Genomic DNA, 13,329 nt, shown 5'->3' on the forward strand with positions numbered 1-13,329 from the left:
TTCAATTTATTTTGCATAAATCTGTTAATCACCCTCTGTCCTGATCAAAACTACCAAATTTTTTTTTTAAAAAATCAAAGATTTAACTCTTTAATTGCCAAATTCATAAATGATGTCACTGATTTGGGGGAAAAAAACACACAAAATGACTTATTTTCAATATAAAAGTAATTGTGGCTGATTTTCTTTTTACTTTGTAAACAGTCTTGGGCATGTCAAAGATTAGTAGCAACATTTGCTTTGATGCATTTTTAGTTTTTGTGCAGCATTAGATTTAATTTTTTCTCCCTAATTTGTTGTTGGTGGCTGTTTTTGCCCCATTGACTTGCATTATAACAAATTTTTTTGATTGCAAAGCCATGACACCATGTAATCATGCATTCTTGATTGTTTGTGGCTTACGCCCGTTTCACACATACTCCGTCTGCGGTGCATATGCGTTGCGTATTTTTTTACGCACCCATGTTAACGGATTCCAGTGTTCACACTGCACGTGGTTGCGGTCCCTCAATGCGTTCCAGGAGCAGTGCGGCGATCGTTTACGTACCGAGTCTATTTTTTGCTGTGCTGCATGCGCTGAATTAAAGTGACAGCGCGTTGTTCGCGGTAAAAATGAACATGGATTGTCATGGAAATGCTGTCATTTCACAATAAATGTATACTAATCAAAGCCTACTGTGTTTCACACGCAACACATGGATTTTGGCTTGATTTAAAACAAGAAAATGAGCAACTTTAAAGAAACAAGGCAGCATTATATATGCACTTTTATAGAGGCAGAAAAACAAAGTTATTTAAGACCCGTTTGGTTGCGTGTAATAAAGATTTAAATGCAAAAGACACGAGAGTCGACTGTGTCTGTGGTGAGTTTTAATTTTGAATGTTTGTGATATCCTAACAAGAAAAGTAGGCTAATGTTGTGTTTAAATGTGTTGCAGCTTGTTTCAGCAACTTATTATAAAAACCCAGCAGTCAAATGCATGAGTAATACATTGTTTATATTTGAATTTAAATGTCTATTAAAGATTGTTACTATACTGTGATGAAAGAGTATCACAATGCTGAAAAAGCTTATTGATTTTATTTTTTTATTTATTTTACATGATTTGATATCAAAATAATGGACAAAGCTTGTGTTTTGTGGTTTAAACAGCCGCGGATCAGTAGCAGACTGCAAACGCGTCCTGTGTGAAAACACAATGAATCCGTGCTGCTTCTGCACCACATACGAAACGCACTCGGACTCGGACGGATTATATGTGAAACAGGCATTAGTTTCTGGCTTGTATATATGCAAATTATAGTGTTTGTGTGTGTGTGTGAAATTCTTGATTGTTGGTGGTTTTCCCTGTTTGGAAGAGGTAACATTTGTTATTTTTACAGTTGATCACTAGGTGGGACCATTAACCATTTAGATAGGCCCGTGCAAAAAAACTTAGTTTCTGACTTGTATATGAAGCTATATGGAGTATAACAGCATATTATATTGAGTGTGTATGTGTGTGTGAGAGAGAAAGAGAGAGTGTGTGCACTCTTTTGCGCACTTACCTTAATGTATTTCAGAAAATCACAATGTACACCTCAGCTCTTAGAACTACATGGAGTAAACAAAAGTGTATTTATGCACCTGCTGCCTTTTAATGGTGGTGAAAGTATTCGGTTGTTAAGTGATGACGTAAGAAGCGCTGTTTCCGGGTCCAGGCCTCAACTCGCTTCACTTGAGAATATGACATCAGCAGCCGTTTATGAGCACTGTTTATTCATATTGATAATTTAAGTTAAACGCTTTCAAACTTACGATATACACTACAGTCTCCATGCTCACAGCATCCCAAACACAAATAATTTTTATATATATTTTTTTATTTGTATTTTCATTGTCTGGCTATCTGGTACTTCGCTATGGAATTAAAGGTTAATATTATAACTTTTTCGCTAGTATTCTATCACATTGTGAGTTTATATTAGCAACTTTTGTTGTTTTCTTGTGGTGACTGATAGAGCGTTTGGACACGGAAGCACTGCTATGTGACGTCAGACTTAACAAACGAATAGACTAAACAAAAGCAAAGTACGTGGATTTAAACACAAGCATTCTATCGTGCTGGATATTTAATGGTGAGAAAAGCAGCAAGCAACACGAGAAAGGGCTTGACTTGTACCAAAGTTTTAGAAATGATTATGTAGCATGACCCCTCCTGCGAGCTGCAGCTTATTTGAAGTTGGTATTGCATTTTGGTTCATAATACATTATGTTCATAAATTTGATGCAAAGTAGATTTTTTTACAGGATTTTAAGGTTTTAAACTGGCTTTACCATCAAGAAAAGAGGAGCATTTCACATATAGGCCATCTGTACTTTTCACCATCAAAAGGTAGCAGGTGCATAAACACACTTCTTTTTTTATTGTTTACTCCATGTAGTTCTGAGAGCATGAGGTGCATATATTTTTTTTTTTTTTCAGATATTGTACATCAAGGTAAGTGCATAAAGGTCTCTCTCACACCCTCTCTCTCTCTATCACAAACACACACACACACACACTATAATTTGCTATTATACTCCATATAACTCCATACAAGCCAGAAACTAAGCCTTTTTTGCACAGGCCTATCTAAATGGTTAATGGTCCCACCTAGTGATCAACTGTAAAAAAATAACAAATGTTACCTCTTCTCAACAGGGAAAACCACCAACAATCAAGAATCTCACACACACACACACACACAAACACTATAATATGCTGTTATACTCCATATAACTCCATATACAAGCCAAAAACCAAGCCTTTTTTTGCACAGGCCTATTTAAAGGGTTAATGGTCCCACCTAATGATCAACTGTAAAAATACAATTTTTTAACCTTTTCCCAAAAGGGAAAACCACAAACAATCAAGAATGCATGATTATATGGTGTCATGGCTTTGCAATCAAAAAATGTCGTTATAATAGAAGTCAATGGGGAAAAAACAGCCACCAACAACAAATTAGGGAGAAAAAATCTAAATCTAATGCTGCACAAAAACTAACAATGCATCAAAGGCAATCTTGTTACTAATCTTTGACATGCCCAAGACTGTGATAAAAGATAAAAAAATATCCAGTCCACAATCACTTTTTATATTGAAAATATGTAATTTTGTGTGTTTTTTTCTAAATCAGTGAAATCATTTATGAACTTGGTAATTAAAAAGTTAAATTCTTGGAATTTTTTTTTAAAAATGTGGTAGTTTTGATCAGGAATGAGGTTGATTAATAGATTTATGTAAAAAAATATATTTATCTGATACATTTTTACAGCAGTTTAATTTAGTCTGTTTTCATCCACGAACATCCTGAAAAGGTAGTGAATTTGCCCACAGTGTACCGTTGAGTTTTTGAAAAATTTAAAGCATTTTCCCAAAATATGGGTCAAAATAAGATTTGTCACCAAAAATCATTCCATTAGCTCAAACACAGAGAAAGTTGTGGCCAAAATAAGAATCGCGAAATTTAGATGACCGAGAACTGATAGCAGTAGACGTTTGGAGCAATTTGGATTTCCTAAGAGAGTGGAAGCCACCAGAATGGTTCTGTCGATTTTTTTCCTGGGGTAGAGAAGCATGAAATTTTTGTGTATCTAGGTTGATTACCAAGAATTCAATGAAGTGCTTGGACCTGAAGTTTTTTCCTGAGCGAGGGGAATCCCGAGCTCTGCAAAAACCTTTTGAGTTGTCATAAGGTTTGCTGCTGGGATGGAGTTAGGTGGTGATATAATTAAGAAATTGTCTAAGAGGTGAATTAGATAGTGTACGGCGTAATTGTTGGAAAGGATCCGGCAAATTGCTTCTGACAACATGTCGAAGACTTTTGGGCTGCTTCTGCAGCCGAACGTGAGGCGGACGGAAAAGTACAATTTATTTCTCCAGTAGACGCTGAATAAGTGCCAAAAATCTGGGTGGATGGGCATCACTTTAAACGCAGAGGTGATGTCGATTTTGGCCATCCAAGTGCCGGGTCCTGCGTCTTTGATCATAGTGATGGCTTGGTCAATGTCGTGGTAGTGAAGAGAAAATTCATAGAGTGGAATGAGGCTGTTAATGCTCGGGAGTGGGGAATTATACGGGGAAGAAAGATCGATGATGAGGCGTTTTTTACCAGAAAATTTTCTGGTTGCTACGCATATGGGGCTAACGCGGAAGATGTTGAAGGGGGGAACGGAAAAAGGGCCGATCATGAAATCAGCGTCTATTTCTTTCTTAATTAACAGGTCAACTGTTTCGGGTTCAGATAGAGCGGACTGGAGGTTGGGGTATATGAGGCTTTGGGAGGGGAGACTTTCGACCCCAGGATGAAAACCGTGTGAAAGACCCGACAGTAGATAGTTAGAAAAATCTGGGTTTGGAAGATAGGCGGAAAATATTTACAGGAGTCGATAAGTATTATTTTTCATTTTTATTGACATTTTTTTGTACAGGACAAATCAAGCTGGCGTGAGCGCAAAAGTCGCAAATATGCATGAACCGGCAGCGTTGTCTTGAGCACCTGCCAGCATTGAAGATGGTGGAGAGTTGCCTGCCAGAGAAAGAAGGGGGGCGGTGATTAGAGGAATTAGGGAGGGAATGATTGTTTGGGAAATTCGGTACATAGCTGGTGGACTTGGGCTGGGATGGTTTGGCACAGGGAGGAATGGATGGGTTGACAAAGGGGCATGTTGTAGAGGAGTGTGCGATGGATCGGCATACTGCGCATGTGATGTTATTGCAGCCTAAAAATACCCGATTGTGAAGTTCAGTGTCCAAAGCCCCCCAATAAGGACACTGATTCCACTGAGACACTCGGATGGCGCATTTTGCTGAGATTAATTTATGGTAGGTGTAGAAATGGGAACCCCCATATGATAATGCGAGCTCTGTAATTATTGTGACATAGTCGCTGAGCTCGCGTCTCCTTTGTGGAAAAGAGGAACAGATTACTTCGGTGTAGCGATTGAAAGCGATGGCAAATTCGGGAAATGATAGAATACGGGCCTGAATATGAGCGGTGTTTTTTAGAGTGAGTGAGAACTTGCCGCAGTCAATTTGGTGGTCGGAAGACGCGGGCGAAATAGAAGACAGGAGAGAAAAAAGATCTATGTCCGCACCTGAGAGAATTTGGCTCCGAATGTTACTGGAGGTGGGTGTAGGATCCAAGGCGGGGCGTTTAGTGGCATGGGTAGGATCTTAGCTGAGGACAGGGAGAAGGATGAACGGGCAAAAGATATGGAGGAAGGAGTAACAGCTGACGGAACCGCCTGCGGATGCCGGCTCGCTCTTGGAACGGTTGCGGGAGCTGCACGGGAAGAGAGCATAGGAAAGAGAGGGGGAATAATGGTGCCGGAGTCTGTGCCATGAGTGGAGGCGGCCTTATGCTGTGGTCAGCTCCGGTGGCGAGGAACATGTTATCAAAAAGGGAGGGAATGGTGGATGTCGGGGCTTTGCCGTTTGCTGAGGCGGCCTCGCCCTAGAGCAGGATGGTGGGGCTGGGGGCCATGGGTAGGGGAGACAATTAAGGGGTGGGAAAACACTAGGACTAGGAGTGAGACTGCGCTGATAGCGGAGGTGTGCTCGCGCTATCTTGGCGGCTTCTGCAGGCGTGCGCCTGTGTGTCGTCTGGAGGATCTGCTGGCCGATGTTCGGAGGATTGAAGGTCTTTTTGTGCTGGATTTGGCTCTTGGCCCCGGCTTGCCAGAGGCCTTTTGTTTCGGCCTGATGACTCCATCCTTGAAGGTGTTGTCATTGGATCAGGCCGGGAATAAGGAGCATAGCAACCCCGATTTGTTTTGTCTTTGGCTTTAGATGGAGGAGTGGATATTGACGGTGGCGCCCTCACCTGGAGGGAGACGTAGAGGGCTTGTAACTCCGCCTTGTTTAGCCAGCGAGGAAAGATGATGCCGGCGTTTGAAAGTGATTGGCATAGACTTGTCGATGTCCATTTCTCCGTGGCTGGAGCGGAGGAGAGAGCTGAGGCATGGGAGGATGCTGGTGACGGTGGCTGACGCCTGGAAGGTGAAATAGAATCCCTGCGTCTGGAGGTATGAGCGGTGGTAATGCGGGAAAATCTGTGACCCCGCGGTGCAGCCGCGGGCTCAGTAGGAGTGTCTTGCGGGGCGTTGGTGTCCCGAACTTCTGGCTGTGGACGCATGCGGAGCTGCATCGTGAAAGGTGTCCTCATCAGAGGATGATTGGGTCTCAGACATGCTGCGGCGATTCGATGTGTCAATTCTGGAAATTGTGAGATAGCGAAGGAAGAACTTATCTGATTATTTATAGGCGTTTTCCTCTTGAGCTGATTGGTAGACTCTGTAATTGCTAATGATGAACTGGCCGTGTTAATTATCCGTGCATGTTCCTCCCGAAATTTGTTTGAGAAACTTCCCTTTTCATTGCAATTATCATCAACCTCAGAATGCATAACAATGTCATCATGGATTTCATTGTCATCATGGATGTCACTGTCAGGTCTACAGTTAGATGCATTAGCATCTATTATTACAGGGTTCACCAAAGATTCTTTCTGTTTTCTGTTTATGTGAGATGTGAAAGTTGATTTTACATGAAAATGTTTTTCACAGTTGGGAAAGGGGCAGGTAACTTTTTTTCCCATCTCGTATATGCCATTTTAAATTGTCTCTGAAGCTATGAAATTTGGGGATGTACAGTATGCTCGCATCCCGCTACCTGACAAATAACAGCATCTGTTCGAGCAGGTCTGCAGTTAACCATATGTGGTTGTTTGTGCTTACGAAGCATGTGTGACTTTAGTTCAGACAAAGTCTGAAAACTACAAGGACAAGTCGGCAAACCACAATTGAACCTAAAATTAGCCAGGTTCCTATGCATTATGATATGGTGGAACAGTAAAGACACAATTGCTTTCTCTGCTGTGGAGTCAAGACATTTGCAAATATGATTAAAAGCTGAATATGTCACAAAACTACAGAATGTCACATTTTATTATTAGGTCTTTCGACACATACATGTTTTACCAAATAAAAAGGGTCTTTGTCTTGATCCAATGTGAAGTGCTTTCCAATGAGTTTGGTGGCATTTTCTTGAATATTGGTCTTTATATTGATTGATTTTATACCCTTCCAAATTAATTTTGCTCCTATCATCATACATTAAGTGATCATTAAAATGAATAGTTCCTGTTCTAGAGATAGCCGTTCATGCCCATGCCATGACACCATCTCCACCAAGTTTTACAGGTAAGGTTGTGTACTCAGGATCATTTGCAGTTCCCTTTTTTCTCTATACTTTTGCTTTCCAATCACTTAGGCAAGATTCTTCACAAATGTGAGCCAGTAGAGTTATGGATGAACCGATGAGACAAAGTTTAACCTTTATCTATTTTTGGTGCCGATCAGAGATTTGCATTTTGATGTGTAGCTTCTGTAAGTCCGTGTCAAATTCTCCTGCGGACTGTAGATTGATAGAGCATCACCTGAACTTTCTAGATGTTGTTGGTGATTTAACAGACATGTGTTTTAGGGTTCATTTTCACAGCATTTATGATTTTTCTGTCATCAACTACTGTTGTTTTTATCAGCCGATCAGGTCGTCGTTGGTTGCTGATGTCGACGGTAGTTTCCAAACTCTTGATTTCTCCATGCCCTTTGTTTTCCCCATAGTTCGAATTGACTTACTCTTTTCTTTTACCATCCACATTGCTTGTCGGCTTCCTCATCTTCATCCTGTTTTGTGTGTATGTCATCATTAAATGCAAGACTTAGAATCCAGAAGCAATGGCTATAACTGATAAGACACATTCCCTGTTTTTAATATATGAAGAATGAATGCAACAGGACACAGCTGAACACGTAGAAAGACGTGTGAGCCAACGGTTTCAATACTTATGCTCACATCAGATAGGTAGATGAATTTCTAAAAGTGCCTATCTTCTTAGCTGGTAAACATCTTTGTGTGGAATCACCCAATAGTAAAATGTGACATTTTATTAGTTTTGTATCCTATTCATCTTTTAATCATATTTACAGATTTCTTGACTCCACAGCAAGCAGAACAATTTTGTCTTTACTGTTCCAATACTTATGGAGGGCACGGTAACTGCACCATTCATTCATAAAGGGTTAACAATCTTGAGAAGAGGATTAAGGCCCCGATATACTTTAAGCAAAATCGAAGAACAAACTGGTATGATGTCATTTTGAACAAAATCCGGGCAAAACCAAGTTCGTTTTGTGTTAGTTATTGGGGATTGAAATGGTTTGCGAAAGCAAGAAACTCTGGACCTCTACTCTGGGTTAATTTCGTCTGTCAACCCCATGGATGAGAGATGTCTGTGAGTAAAAACATGAGCGCAGTGAAGAGCCACTTATAGTAGTAAATTAAGTTTTGATTTTGATGAAATAAGACTCTGAGACTGTTTTTCATGTTTAATTCTGTTGCTTGCTTTTAAGCAGTATATTGAATAAAGTGCCATGTAAACACGTGACGTGACTTCACAGGAGTGCTAATTTACAGAGCTTGTGCAAGCATACACATGTTACTATGAACAGATGCTTTTCATAAAAACATTCTTGTTTTCTCCATATTTGTTGTGTTTTTGTTGCTGAGGGGCAAGCCACTGCACATATTTACATGTTCTTTAAAACATTGCTTTCATCTGATTGGGTGGCGTCGGAATGTTAGATTGCAGTATACCGCTGCTCATGTATTTCAAACTTTGTTTTACCCCTAAATGAAGAGCGAAAATCGGGGCCTTTACAGGCAATTTCTCTTTCAGTAGATTAGTGGGTAGTATTAAACATACATGTTGCTGTTGTAAAGTATTGATGTATGTTGTTTTGTGTCATTAAAATGGTTCTCTTTCTGTTTTAGACCTGATGTTGCTGAAAGAGAAAAGTGAAGAACTAAATAAAATAAAGGACAAAGATCAGTATAAGAAACATGATTTCACGGGAGACAATTTCTTTAGTTACTCACAAACTAAACAGACTTCAAAAGAGAGCTCAAAAGACAGGAGCTAGGAGTCATTTCATCTGCCTACAGTGTGGAATGAGTTTCACTAAAAAAAGAAGCCTTGAAATCCATTTAAGAATTCACACTGGAGAGAAGCCTTACACCTGCCAACAATGTGGAAAATGTTTCAATAAAAAAGGAACCCTTAAAGACACAATAGAATTCACACTGGAGAGAAACCTTATTTCTGCCAACAATGTGGAAAAAGCTTCACTCAAAAAGGAGCACTTAACAGGCACATTCAAATTCACAAAACAGAAAAGGCATACACCTGCAAACTGTGTGGAAAAAGTTTAATTCGAAAAGAAAGCTTAGAAATCCACATGACAATTCGCACTGGAGAGAAGCCTTATGTCACAGGTCGGGGGGGCCAAGCTGGACTGCACCCACCCCTGAAACCCAGGATCACCTCGGGGAGCGTACCAGAAGAACCAGACGGACGAGAGTATAAAAAAATGAACAAGGTTTTATTTGGTTAAAAGCAATTTAAAAGTTCAGTGTTCCTTCCGTGTCTCCCGACCAGAACGGAGCCAAACCTCGGACGCCGGGAAGGCGTGGAGTCGTCAGCAATTCGTGCCTGTACGGGGCCAGCAAGAGCCAGGATAGTCTGTCACCCGTCCCGGAGTGAGGGGGGTATCCGGGTAAATAGAGCTCGTGGATGTTTCGGTCGAGACCGGGAAAAGGAATAATTCTCGTGTCCACCTCCTTTTACAGGGACATCACATGCAGCATTCGGCCCAGAGAATCCTGTGATCTGCACAGCGGGGTAAGTAACCAACAGTAAGTATGTGTCCTTGAGTAAGTAATGGGGCTTACGGCTGGGAGATGCTTCGGTTAAGACCGGGAAAGGAATAATTCGTGTGTCCACCTCTTTCTACAGGGACATCACATGCAGCATTCGGCCCAGAGGATCCTGCGATCTGCACAGCAGAGTAGGGAATCAACAGCAAGTATGCGTTCTTGAATAAGTAGTGGGGCTTACGGCTGGGAGATGCTTCGGTTAAGACCGGGAAAGGAATAATTCGTGTGTCCACCTCTTTCTACAGGGACATCACATGCAGCATTCGGCCCAGAGGATCCTGCGATCTGCACAGCAGAGTAAGTAATCAACAGTAAGTATGTGTTCTTGAATAAGTAGTGGGGCTTACGGCTGGGAGAGGCTTCGGTTGTGACCGGGAAAGGAATAATTCTTGTGTCCACCTCTTTTCATAGGGACATCACATGCGGCATTCGGCCCAGAGGATCCTGCGATCTGCACAGCAGAGTAAGTAATCAACAGCAAGTATGTGTTCTTGCATAAGTAATGAGGCTTACGGCTGGGAGATGCTTCGGTTAAGACCGGGAAAGGAATAATTCTTGTGTCCACCTCCTTTCATAGGGACATCACATGCGGCGTTCGGCCCAGAGGATCCTGCGATCTACACAGCGGGGTAAGTAATCAACAGCATGTATGTGTTCTTGAATAAGCAATGGGGCTTACGGCTAGGAGATGCTTCGGTTAAGACCGGGAAAGGAATAATTCTTGTGTCCACCTCTTTTCATAGGGACATCACATGCGGCGTTCGGCCCAGAGGATCCTGCGATCTACACAGCGGGGTAAGTAATCAACAGCATGTATGTGTTCTTGAATAAGCAATGGGGCTTACGGCTGGGAGATGCTTCAGTTGAGTGCCTGGGTGTGGATTACGGTGACGGTGGTGGGCTCTCGGGGTGGTGAGCGTCCGGCATTAACTCTATAGATCTTCCCCACACTCTGTAACTTCACTTCAAACGATTTATTGTGCAACACACCACTTCAGACACGGCACACCCACTCTTAGTGCAAATAGAGCCAGCACTCACCCAACGATGACTCCGTCCACTTCACAACGTTATCACTCCCAGTCCAGATGTATACAATTGATCGAAGTCCCAGATCAGGTCTCTTAACTTCCCTCCGATAGTGATGGCGCGGCCTGGTCTTCACTTACTTTCCAGAGCTCACACTCTTTCTGTCCTGAATATCTCCACTCGATCGCCGATATATCTGTTACACAGCCAGATAACCGAAACCCCACAATAGTCTTCAAATACCTCCACACGCCAGCCCAAACGTCCCAGGAATTCACCTCTCCTAGGGGAACACGTCCAAAGAGAAGAACCACACACGGGGGCAAGCCAACCAGGAAGAATAGCCGGGAGAACGAACGACCAAATAGAATCCACAACCCTCCTCATGGTCTCTGCACTTCTCTTTTTATGTGGTTACTCCGCCTCCATAATCCTCTCACAGATCGCCACATCAAACTCCCCACACCAGATGTCAATCTGTCATTAGCGTTGTTATTGCGACATCGGGCGCAACCCGCAAGTGGACCGGTGTTACCGCGACACCGTCCCGAGGGGAACACAAAATTCCGGCGGGACTTAGTTCCGCTTCCCTTTCGTCACCCCGTGACATACCCCCCTGCCAAACCGTTCTAGTCCCTAGAACGCCTTCCAGTCGCCCATTCTCCATAGCGTGCCGGGGGCCGACCTCGGCTCTCCCTCTGGGACCGTCGTGGTGGCGAGACAGGGTCGATGTCCGCAGGCATATCCATCGGGTCTCTGGGGGCCATTTCTGCGGGGACATTTCCCCGTTCTCCTGGGATCACGGCCCATCCTGCGATCCACGGGGCTACAGCTTCAGGCTCCTTTGGCGCCTCCTCTACGGGGCTGGGATAGTTCGGACAGGGGCGGATCATGTTCCGATGGACCACTCTAGCGGGCCCGGCTTTTCCTTCGGGCCGAATTGTATATACTGGCTGTCCAGGCCGCTGCTGGCCCTCGACCACGTATGGTGCATTCTCCCATCGGTCACTGAGCTTCCCCTTCCCTTGTCGCCGGTTGTCCCTTACCAGGACCCTTTCTCCTGGGAGAAGGGGGGCTTCCCGAGCCGTCCGGTCGTACAGCCTCTTGTTTTTCTTCCCAGCCGCTCGGATCCGTCCCGAGACTTGCTCGTATGCAAAATGGAGGCGTTGGTGGTGGCGCCTTACCCATTCAGTTACGTTCCCCTCCTCCTCGGTTGCTGCCGTCCCCAGCAATAAGTCGGTAGGCATCCGCACATGCCTGCCAAACATCAAATAAGTGGGGGCGTAGCCCGTGGTACTGTGCGTACTATTATTGTAGGCCTGAACCAGATTTGGTAGCGCACTCACCCAGTCGCTCTGATGTTCTTGGTCTAGCGTGCCGAGCAAGTTCAATAGGGTCTGATTGAACCGCTCGCATCCGCCATTTCCCTGGGGGTGGTAAGTAGTGGTATGGGTCTTGGTGCAGCCGTACACTTTACACAGCTCTCTGATTACCCGGGACTCGAAGTTTGGCCCTTGGTCCGAGTGTAGGAACTCGGGGCAACCGAACGGCTGGAAGACAGCTCTCCACAGAGCAGTGGCGGTGGTGTTCGCCGTCTGGTCCAAAGTAGGAATGGCCCAGGAGTACTTGGTGAACAAGTCGGTAATGACAAGGATGTTCTGATAGCGGTCTGCCGGCCGACCCAAAGTCAAGAAGTCCATTGCGACTATGTGGAGAGGAGCCTTTGCCTGGATGGGGACCATCGGTGCTTGTGCCTCCTTCCTGGCTTTGAACAAGGTGCAACGAGGACAGGCCTGAACGAAGGTACGTACCGTTGCTTCTAGGTCGGGCCAGTAGAAGTGTCGCCTCAAGAGAGAGACCGTTTTCTCGTGCCCTTGGTGGCCCAGCTGATCATGGTACGCTATCAAGAGCTCTCGTACTTGGCCTTCGGGGACAACGATCTGTCGGAGTTCCTCGTCCAGCCCCGGATCTCGGACAGACCTACAGAGTACTCCCTCCTTCACCTGTAGTCTGGCCCATTGTCCCAACAGCTTCCTTCCTGTTCCCCCTTGGGCCCGTTGTTCGGCCAACGTCGGTTTTCGGCCCCGTTCCAGCCATCGCATCAAGCCACTGATCTCCCTGTCGGCCTGCTGTCGCTCTTTCCAGCGGCAGGGGTCCCATCCCCAACTCACAGGCATCCCCTCATGTTGAGTCCCCGGCGCCTCCACAATGCCCACCATATACTCCTCTCCTTCGGGGTCTGGTGTGGGTTCCGGTGGGTCCCTCGGACCTTGAGCTTCCGGGAGTCGGGACAGGGCGTCAGCGTTGGTGTTCTCCCGTCCTGGCCGGTATCGGAGCTGGTAGTTGTAATTGGCCAACTGGGCCACCCAGCGCTGTTCCTCTGCCCCCAACTTCGCCGTCTGTAGATGTACTAGGGGGTTGTTATCAGTTACTACCGTCACCTGGGCACCCCACAAGTAATCTTTAAACTTTTCGCTGAGTGCCCATTTCAGCGCCA

General features: G+C 44.4%; 1 long non-coding RNA gene across 1 annotated transcript; it reads right to left on the bottom strand.

Annotated features, from left to right (window-relative positions):
• Nucleotides 1-9,450: 9,450 nt before the first annotated feature.
• LOC113109380 (uncharacterized) lies at nt 9,451-10,044 on the bottom strand. The gene is made up of 2 exons (XR_003292952.1): nt 9,985-10,044; nt 9,451-9,756 (listed from the first exon to the last, which is right to left on the bottom strand). It is a non-coding gene; the product is annotated as an uncharacterized LOC113109380 (long non-coding RNA).
• Between the last annotated feature and the right edge of the window lie 3,285 nt (nt 10,045-13,329).

Source organism: Carassius auratus, chromosome 9 (genome assembly GCF_003368295.1).
Source record: "Carassius auratus strain Wakin chromosome 9, ASM336829v1, whole genome shotgun sequence".
NCBI lineage: Eukaryota > Metazoa > Chordata > Actinopteri > Cypriniformes > Cyprinidae > Carassius > Carassius auratus.